The following is an 11,234-nucleotide window of genomic DNA, read 5'->3' as shown; positions in this document are numbered from 1 at the left end:
GCCTCCTATACAAGGCTAGGTTACCTTCAATGGCAGGTCAGGTTGATCAGGGCTTTATTCAGCCCAGTTTTGAAAGCGCCTAAGGAGAGAAATTGCACTGCCTCTCTTGGCATTGTGCTCCACTGCTTCACCATCCTCATGGCAAATTATTTTTCCTTTGTGTGTAGCCAGAATTTCCTTTACTGCAACTTTTTACAGTTGCCTTTGCTGTGCACTGCTGAAAAGAGTATGGCTCCATCTCCTTGATAATCCTTCCTTAGGCTTAGCAGAGAAGGCAGCAATCACCGCCCTTGACCCTCTGGCTGTGTTCCTGCCTGTACAGCGCTCATGCAGTCATAAAACTGTTGAAGATATTAAAGGGAAAACTCAGCTGAAAATCCAGATAGCAACGTTATGCAACCTTGGCTTCTAGCCTGTCTACACCCTTGCTTAGTACCATCCCTTCAGAGAGTAGGGAAAGTGCTCATATGTCAAAGCAATGCTGAATGCTGTTCCTTGCTGTGAGCAAGGGCAGATCACACCTCCTTGATCTCCTGTGTCAGCATCACACCGTGCATGAGAGTGAGCATCCCTCCGAGCAGGGAGAGCTGCAGGTGCCAGGGCATGGCAGGGGATGACGCTGCTGGCCCTGTACCCACACTGCAAGACCAAGCAGTCACCTGCGTATAGTAATCATTCCTGACCAGAAAATGAGAGAGGCTTCACAGAGAACAGGAGGAATAAAACCTCAAACCCTTGGCAGTCTCACCTCAGCTCAGGTGCTGGCAGATCCTTTGCAAGAGTGAGAGAGGAAGGACGAATGTTGCTTGTGAGGCATTTCCTTGGCCAGGAGCTGCAGAGAATCCAATGATCCCCTACCTCCCCTGCCCAGCATCCCACACCTGCACAGGGCAGAGCTATGACTGGCTTCTTAAGTCACTCTGCTCCTGCTAGAGTGGGTTTGAGAACTGGCCACAGCACTTTGCAATTACTGGAAGTTAGGGTTCAGTCATATGGCTGGCCCTTGGACAAAACTCCTTTAGTCTTCAAGAAGGGTTTGTTCCTGGGGAAGGAATGCAGCACGGGGCATGTGTTAGTGCTGTGTGTCTGTGCCAGCGAAACAAGGCTCAGTACCTCCAATTTTTGAGTAGCAAGAAGCACAGAAATCCTTGCATTCCCTTGCATTTCACACAGCTTTTGAGTTTTCCTCAAAGCCGCACACAGAGGCAACATCAACGGATCTCTGTTTCCGTGATCCTTCATAGTTGTGGCAAGCTTGGCAGTCTGTAGCTATGTGATTTAGCAGCAACTGGGTGTCCAAGATCTACTATGTCTTGCTTCTGCAATGTGCCATCCCTCACATGCCATGAGCCCTCTGGGAAGATCTCCCGTCTGTCATTGTTAGCCCAGGGCATGAGATCAAATAGCGCTTTTTTATAGCTTTAACCTTCCAGGTATGAACATCCACTTGGCCTCTGTGATGCCTGTGTAAGGTGGGTAGCCCTCTGCTATTCAGAAACAACCACTGACACACAGCTGTGATCAGTTGACCCGGGTGGCAATCTGCTTGCAGATGGCACTTCTCCATAACTTCTCTGTGGTGGCCGCTGGGGTCTCACGGATGGTTTGATTTCAGGGTGACTGAGCAATGGGGGTGGCAGGAGGCAGCTCTCAGGGAGAAACCTTGCACCGCAGGCTTGCAATTGCATGTAAATTTGTGCATTTGTGTTGGCACTGGGGGATGCCCGTGGAGACCACAAGTGATAGTCACAGTGGAAATTGCAGAGATTTCCAAATCATAGGTAACTTTGACCACAAGCTTGCCTTACTTCTTCCTCAACAGGCAGAGAAGGAGGGCCCTTGGCGGAATGCAAGACTCTTACAAGCATAGACAGCAATCCCCTAACAAGCTGAGCTTCTGTCTGCGTGTGTACTCGCAGCCTGGCATTTTAACATTGTCCCTGGTATAAATATTGCTCTTCAAATCCTGCAGATTCCTTCAGCTCTTTTACTAGGGATCTTCATTAATGAATTCTCTATGGGCTTGTAAACATTTCTGAACCTCATTATTTGCCGCTTCTGGATAGAAGCCTGCTTGGAGCTTCATTAACAAAGATTATTATTGTGAATCATGACTAATTCCTCCCAAAGCACTTCCATCTCTCATGATCGTTTTTAAGTTTAAAAATAAATGCCAGCTGCCCCTCTTTGCTGGAGCTTGTGCAAACTACAATGGCAGCCTGATAAGATTATTGCTGGGCTGATCACATGTTAGTTTGTGTCAGAGGTTCCAAAAGGGGCTTTGTTTTGCTTTATGGATCAGAGAATAATTTCTTTAAGCTTTAGGGGAAATAGAAGAAACAACCTTGCCCTTATGCTTCCAAACTGACTTGCTTGCAGGAATGAACTTCATAAACTTGTAAAAATGGAGGGACCAAAAATTAAACAGTTATTAACTCACTTGAAACAAGACAGGAAAAACTGTGACTTGCACTAGTTGGAGCTTGCAATGGTCATTCTTAAGTTTCAGTTTGCAATCACCATTATCCAAACCAATCTAGATATAGAAGGAAAACAAAGCCGTTTTGCCTCCCCACATGCAAAGCCACACCCTTGGGCTTTATTTTTTGCCATTGTTGTTATTTAAAACTGCAATGTACATAGCTACGTACAGAGGGTTAAGCCAAGCAGTTTCTACAGTGCCAGTTTAGCTCAAGTTCTCCACTGCCTGTAATTCAAGGAGCATTAAGTTTGGGTAAAAGGGGAGCCCCACACAGTCTGCAATAGCCCAGCTAATAGTAATTGAGTTATCTGTATTTGAAGTCACTATGACTGGGCTGACTGATACCAACCGGGAAGACAGTCTCCATTTTAAGATGTCCTTCAGCACACATTCCTGTAAAGTCTCAAGGAAAGCCTCTATGGCTTAAGGAGACCTTCATATTCAGCTGACAACTTTGAAAAGAAGCATGAGGCTTGAGCACATTTCTTACTGGCACCCATGGGAATGGACACATCCACTTTTAAAGTAGCTGATATTATGCCAGTGCAAAATCAAGCCTGGCATTGCTTGCCGTAACTTGGTCGCAACAACTTTGGAGAAGAAGGACCTTGAACTCTAAAGGAAGAAACAATGAAAACAGAAAGCTTGTGTTTTTCTTTTCAGAGCACAGATAACCTCTGAATGCATTTGGTCACACTGAAAGAATATGAAGCCACTGGGCATGGTTATAATTCATTGTTCTCCTAGGTTTGTGATAAAAAAATATATATAATGGAAGTGTCATCCTGATCTGACTGAGTATTTACATCTTCCCACTACAACCAGGGTAAAAGTGGAGGGCAGGGAGCAACACTCCTAAAAACATTGTTCTTATGCAAGTGGTTGTTTCAATGTTTTTCAAAGATTTCAGTGATTTCAGAGCACCAGACAAAAACTGTGTATTTACCTGGCTTTGCTATTGCTTTTTTAGACTATATTGATATTTTGCACAGGAGCATCAGACATCTGATTGCCTGGCTTGACTGCAGCAGGATGGCAATATGAATTGACAAGACTGAAACAGATTTGAAAAAGCTTCTATAAAGAATGATAAAACTGGAAAAAATATTTGCTGTTTCTTTGGGGAACTGATTCATGGTTCCTCTCCCTTTGTCCTCAGCTGCCATCTCCTTCTGTTTCCCACTGATGTGGAGATGACTGTGTGGGTTTAGTGACTGCCTTGGTATACATAGGGCTCACTGCAAAAACCCTGAGCTTGAACACCTATCCCAAAATCTGTGATGTTTAATATAAACTTTCTGATGTTTGCAGAGGTAGTTTTCCCCACTTGCAAACATGAATAAAACAAGAAAAACTTGTTTTCTCCAACTAGTTAACGGAGAAAATAAAACTGTTTCAATATAAACTTTAAAAATAAATCTAAATCCTTCTCCTAAAGTCACAGGCTTCCTCTGAGGTGGCAGCTGGGAGGCTTTCACCCTTCCAACATAACCTTCACACATTTTCAGACTGTAAAACTCACGCTGGGTATCAAGGCTTGGTGGTGCTGGATGGATGTAGCAGAGCAACCTCTTTCTCTACTTGTTCCTTTCTTACCAACCCCTCCCACCACATGCCATGCCCCCAGCTCTTACCCAACCTTTGCACTACCCCAATATCTGCACAAGCAAACCTTGCCAACCACCAAATGGATTCTGCTATCTGAGCACTCAGCAGAAGGCATGTAGTGCTATAACCTAAACACAACCTCTCAAGTTTTAAGAGGCTCTCAGACTGCTTCCGCTCTCTCTCAAGTAGCTCTTCACCAAGTTTTCCTACCCTTTTTTCCCCATTTTCTTTTGGTTGGTTCATTTTTTCACTTTTTCTGGGGTGAGCCTTTCTACTGCAGTGCTGGAGGCTGTTGCTGGAAGTGAAGGTGATGCTCAAGCACAGTCAAATGATTAGCTGGCTTGGACTTCTGCACCTGCTACAACTGCAAACTTTTCTCCATTCTATGATATTATTCCCTTTTAACAAAAATAATTAAAAGAAAATTCTTTTAGGACCAGTTATTTCAGTTTATCTCCTTTTCTCTCTGCCAGCTCTCTGCACTTCTTTTCCCTCTGAAATATTTTCTTTTCTGGGAAAGCAGCTGGAAGGAGTTGCTTTCCTTTTAGACCTTAGCATTTAGATCTTGGTGTGTTCAGAGGTTGGCAGGCATCTCAGGGGAGGCTGTTTGCACACAGAGAAAGACCAGTCCCTCCAGTCTAAATGTGCTCAAAGGCTTTGCTTCTCTGGCAGGCACTTGAGGATTAGCCCTCAGTACCTCCCAACTTGGTGCAATGGAGCAGACTGTTTTCATGCACATGTGCCACAGTGCAGGCTTGTGAAGGGTTTCTGAGATCATGCTGGTTTAATGAACTGGAAAAAAAGAAGAAGGCTGGTGTGATTCTGAAGTGATGTCTCTGATGAGCTGGTGGAAAATTTAGAGTTGGGTCTCAAGTTATTACCTGGTCGAGCTCTTCCACACAGCCCAGATGGGTGGCAGTGACTCCTCTGAGTTCCTGTTACAGGCAGCAGAGCTCTGTTTTGCATGCAGTTTTGGAAAGCGTTTGGTAGCGTGCTGGGCCCTTTGCTGCTTCTTTGCAGTACAGAGTGGGAAGAGTGACCAACACTTCTTCCAAGAGACCTCTGAGGTCTGAAGGGATGGTGGCATGGTGGGACAATCTCTTCTTTCCACTCAGCAGATGTTTAACAGGTAAGCAAAAGGCTGGGTTGGCAAGGCTGCTGGATGTGAGCATCAGGCTACTTAGGTGAAGATGCAGCCTCATTTCAGTTCATTCCTCCTAAATAGCAAAGCCATGTGTGCTAGCCCTGTTCCCACCTGTGTCCTGTTCTGGCTCTTCTTGCTGTGCAGCATAGCTCTGGTGCCACCCGGGGACCCCAGATCCCCATGAGAGTGAACCTCTTGGTGCTCTGGAGATCTTCCTGTGCACGGTGACTGCTGCAGTGCTGTCAAGGTACCCCAACCTTTGATACTACGCTGCTCCAATGATGCCTGATCCCTGGTTCATGGAAAGCCCTCAGACTGATTTTAAAATAAGACGTCACCAATGGTGTGCTGCTCATTGGAGACATCTACCGCCAGAGCAGAGAGAGGAGAGGCGAGGGTTGCAGCAAAAGCTGGAATTCAGGTGCTGAAGTACTCCTCTCTCCTGTTGAAAGGTGCGATTTCACCACATGCAGAGCTGGAGCTGGAGGCAGCAGGGTTTGGCCCTGCTCAGTGCCTCAGCCATTCTGGTCCTGCCAGCAGCAGCAGCACGCAGATGTAGCAAGTCAGAGAAAAACAACTGGAGACTGTTAGCTTGCACTGTGAAAACATGGGCAATGATGCAGGCAGAGAGGCTCTGTGCCCTTGCACATGCCCTAGGAACCATGTTACATACACAAATGATACCCAGTTGGTATCAGCACAGCTGTGAGTGCTCACACCTCCAGAGAAAGCCAGTTCTCATCCAGCTGAGGAAGCAGGATGCCCTGCAGTGGGGTAGTGGTCCTGTGTCACAAAGTTGGCTGTTGACAATCTGGCACAGAATTTATGCACTCCTCAGGTACCATGAAGCATACTTCAGTAGGTTGTTGAGGATTTGTATTTTTATGCAGCAATACACATTGCATATTGTTCCCTGGCAAAGCTACTTTCAAGAGTAGCTTGTACTTTGTTCAGGCATAAAGGTATCCTGTACTCATGGCAGCTTTTGCCATTCCAGTTTTTGCTGTGTAGCTACTGCTGTGACCTAAGCCTGAAGGTCCTGAGCAGCCCACAGGTTCAGCAGAGCAAAAGGAAGAGCCCCTTTTTCCTCAAGGTCACAGGAGGAGCACTGAACAACCTCTACATGTCCAAACTGGAATAGGACAAGGGTATGCAGAGGGTTTCCCAACCATTTGCCATAGCAGGAACAGCACAAGCACTGGCTTAGCTGGCTGCTTTTCAGCTTGCTTCCAGCAGGAAAACTCCACCATCCCAAACCACCAGCTTTAAAAGAGGCTGTCCCCCTCTCAGATATGACTTTCTGGCATATAGGGTAGACATGGAGCCTGTGCTTTTGCTAAGAGATGCCAAAAAGGAGCCATACACATGGCTTTAAGATCAAACACCAGAAAGCTGCTCTTTCCTCCACAGCTGGGTGACTCACACCTTCACACAAGCAAATGGCTCTGCAGAGGCTTCACACACATAGATTCATCCCTCTCCATCTTCTGCATTAGAGTCAGCGATGGAAAGGCAATAATGTCACTCTCATGATGGTACTTGGCAGTTTAAGGCTTGAAGCTGTCCAAAAGCATTAGTGTGGACCACGTGTCCCACTAGCATAGTATCCTGTCTCCATCTGGGGCCATAAATGGATGTCCAGGAACCAGCAGCAGTTTTATTGCAATAGGTTATGCTGCATCTCCCCTGAGTTTTCTCCCAGGGTCACACTTCTTAGCTTGAGGCATTTCCTGTAATGGATGTGATTTCTGACTCTTTTGTAACCGCGAAAGAATTTATTTTCTGGTCTTGACCAGTCTCCCAGTATTTTAGTATGATTTTTGTTGGGTCTTTTGAGGAAACATTACAGCAGCTCAGCTCCACCAGCTCTGCAACAGATGTGTGACAAATAAGGCTGGTATGCTTTGCTGAGGACTAGCCAAAGTCTCTGCCACAGTGGTCCACTTTCAAACATGCAATGTCATCAAGGAAGGTGGTGTTAGGTTGATAAAGGTGTTCTTATTTTCTTTCATTTTCAGGTACTTTGGTTCACCTGGTTACATACCTTATCCATGTATATTTGTCCTTAGCCAGCTGTGATTTCAATTTATGAGCTAATCATGGCACTGCAGCCATCACCTTGTTGTGCAGCTGTTGCCATTACAGCTACCTGTGGCATGCAGGGCTCTTGCACCGACATGGTGGTGGCCCTCGGGTGAAGGCACCAGTGAGAGAAAGGAAGAAGCCATGCAGTGGTCGTGGATTTCCCTTGCACTGGTTGTGTCCGTGACAGCCTGTGGGGAAGCTTTCACCCACCCTATGAGAAGCCACCTCCCCTGCTTGGCTTTGGACCTGGCTGCCTCTAACTTCAATGGGTAGCCTGGGGTAGCTTCTTCCTAGAGGAGGGTAAGCTTTGCCAGATGGAAAAACGGAAATACAGAAACTGTGCGGTTTGAACAAGGCCACAGATCAACTGGAATAACTGGGGAACAGAACTCAGGTTACCAGTTTACAAACCCCAGCCACTACACCATCCAATTTACTGCTCTGGTACCACCCGCACAGACATACAGATCTCCTGAAAGTGCACACTTGTGATGAACAGCTGTTTTCCAAAGGTTTTCTGAGGGGATTACTAAAGGAGCTACCCGCTGTCATGGTGCTACAGGTGAAATTGTCCTATTTCAAGGGCAGTAGGATGTGGTGCTCTGGAAAGCAGTGGTCCTTAGCTCAGTTGATACTTCTGTCTTGCTCCTGACCTGTCACAGTGAATTGCTAGATTGCTATACAGATGAGGAACTGGTGTTAGCCCCAGTTTGCATACAAGGCTTTGAAACCCCATGGATATTAACCATTGGCTAGTGGTCACACTGTGCAGGAGCGCAACTAGCTGAGGTTCCAGGTGAGGGTAAACAGGCATGTCTTTACCCATGAGATATGTGGGGCTGAAAACTGCCTCAGGCAGCAAAGATTTGCCCTGCTTCCATTTATGTTGCTGGTGCAAAGCTTTGGAGGTTGGTTTCAGCTTCATGGGATGACCTGTGTGACCAGGAACATCTCTGGAGGGAGATCCAAATGCACATTGTGTCTGTAGGGTATTCTCTTCCAAAAAAATATCCCTATTTTTATCTTTACGATAAAAAGCCTGTACTAAAAAAATCCCGTCTTTCCCAAAAGTGTTTACTAATGCTTGTAAACAAACCTACCCTTCCCAGAGGCTATTTTCTTATTTTTACTCCCTTAAAGACACAACTCTTTGAAGGTTTGGGTTGGGGGGAGGGTGTTCTGCTTATTGCACCATATAACTTGGCTATGAACCTACACCAAAGTGAACGTGGCTGTGGAGGAATGTGGGGCCAGTCTCAGTAGTAAGGCAATGCCTCTCAGTTAGGAGAATTTACGTCACTGGGGATGAACTTGACCTTGGCTACTATTTCCTTAGGATTTCATAATGAAAACCAGGCACCCACCCCAAGCAAACCTTACCAGAAGCACAGCTAGATGAATGCAAACTCCTAATGCTATGATGGCTGGAGGTGGGGCAGATTTCTGTGTAGTTCTGTTGGGCAGGGAAACTAGTATCATTTGGGTGCATCCCCAGAGGGGACAGCATGTTCCAGTCTTCTGAGCAGCCCTGGCCCTGATCGCTTTGCTGGGAGCTCATTGAGTGACTGCCAGGATTAAAATATGTGGATGCAGAACAAGTACCCACAGATCACAACACCTGGGTGAATGTAAAGGCATATTAGATTAGACTCGAGGCAAAGACACCTCAAGTGTCAATTCACGGCACGTTTTGCTTCCCGCAAGGTAGGTGACTGTTCTTCCTAAAGGCAACATACCAAACACCTCACTGGAAAGTGGTTGCAAATGAGTGTGTTTCTGCTCCCTGATTTTTTGTTCAAATGGCAGTGCCTGCTGTGGTTTTCCTTTAGATATATTGATGTTTCACCTGCAAAAATGGATTCACAGGAGGTCCCATACATACTCTTCAGCATTCTTGTTAGCTGTCAGCTCCATCTGTTCATGCTGTCCTTTGTGTTCGACTGCTTTCTTTGCTATGTTATTTGGAAAATAAGGAGGAACTTTTTTTTTCACTCGTCTCTTCATCTTTCTCTTTTCCTTCATCACTCTTTCTTGCCAAACATCTGTCAGTTGAACTGCAGCACTTTCCCTTGTAACCAGTAAGGATGTTTGGCCCTCTGAAAGCTTTTATGGAATGACACCCAGCTCTATCCCTACCTTGTTTTTCAAAGGGATCCATCGGTGTTTTGCACATGGTCATACCAACCCTTGGTGCTGGGACCTAGCTAACAAAAAGAAACGTGCTGCTTACAGATCAGTGACAGTGCTTATCTTTAATGGAAAAGTCTTCTATGTTTGATGTTATGTCCCCAGGAAAATTACAGTACTTGTTGGCAGATGGACATCGTTCATGCTTGCTGCACAACGTCACCCTTGGTACCAATCAGGCAATCACTGGATGAGAACTGTGTATACTTTTATCAAGTTTGATCAATTTTCCCACTATGCTAACTGTGCTAGGCATATGAGTTATTTTTTTAAGGCTTATATGATCCGTTTTATGGAGAATTAAACCTCCTTAAAAAGAATATGTATGCAAAGCAATATTCAAGTCTTACTTTGTTTCTATTTTTAACACGTTAAATAATACGTATTATTTCTTTCCTTCTGTTGCTCAAAGCTTCTCAGATATTGAACTATCTCCTAGTGGGAGGTCCAGATGTGGAAAACTGCAAAAGAAATGTCTCTTGCTGTTTGAGTGCTTTGGCCTCTGAACAGATTTTGCCTCAGGCATGTTCCCTTCAAAAATGCAATTATCAGCCGTGCCGCAGTAAAATGTTTTGTTTGTAAGTCATTACAGGTGTATTATACAGTGGAGTGGTCAAGCTCCAGTGCAAACTGGAGATGCACTGTTTCCCAGCCTCCACCCTGGGCGAGTTACTGTACATACGACCCCTGCTCAAAAGAGCCGGGCTGGTAGAGAGGAAGGAGCAAAGTGGCATGCCCAGGGACATCTGAACCCATGTGTCACAGCCAGATCATTTTCCTAGCCACTTGCAGTTGATGCCTCAGCAGCAGGAAATGTATTGGAGAACAGAAATGCTGGCCCAAGATGTAAAGGACACCACCCAGTTCTGACCAATTTTGAGGCAGATCCAAAGCAGGCTGCAGATTTGGTTGTGCCTATCTGCACCTCTCTGCTCTCAGCGTCCCCGAGGGCAGGCTCTGGTGAGGTGACACTGAGCTGGGGACAGTGCGTGTACCTTTGGAGCTGGGAAGAAGAAAGAGTGGGGCATAACACAGAGGCACTGTTTGGTGTGGAAAGGCCTGGTCTTAATAAATAGGTAATAAAAACAGTAATACAAGATATGACAGTGGGCAATCAGAACCAGCCATGAAAATCAGGTCTTCTTGAAGCTAAGGTAGACCTTGCCTTTGGCTCAGATGTGAGTAGGATCACTGAATCTTAAAAGCAGGCAGGTGAGGACCAAAATCATATCTGCGGTTCATTCTGCTTTCACTGCCATGTTAGGACCAAAACCCTTTTTTGGACTCTGTGGCAAAAAGAAAGGGGTTACGTTCTGGGTATTTTCCAGTCTTACCACAAACCTCACTTCTTAAACATCAAAGCTTTTTACTAACTTCCACATTGTTCTTGTTAAGTGGGTCAGGAACATATTCTCTCTTCATCTTTTTCTCTCTCTCTTTTTTTTTTTTTCTTTTTTTTTTTTCTTTTTTTTTTTTCCCCTTTGACAGCAAGTAAGAGAATAAACAGACTTCTGCTTGCTGTATTAATGCAATTCCACTACCCAAATGCTGGTCAGTATCCCCTTTCCACCATCCTTTCTCATAACCACCTGTTTGTTTTCTCTACTCCTTTACACAAGAAAATTATTCTGAAAGAGCAAAAGACTATAGGTAACTTGATTTTCGCAGCTTAATCAGTTTCAGCTCCTCAGAGATTTATTTTTCCTTGCTCAGAGTACCAGATCTTAC

Source organism: Buteo buteo, chromosome Z (genome assembly GCF_964188355.1).
Source record: "Buteo buteo chromosome Z, bButBut1.hap1.1, whole genome shotgun sequence".
NCBI lineage: Eukaryota > Metazoa > Chordata > Aves > Accipitriformes > Accipitridae > Buteo > Buteo buteo.
Note: the sequence above shows the minus strand (reverse complement) of the source record.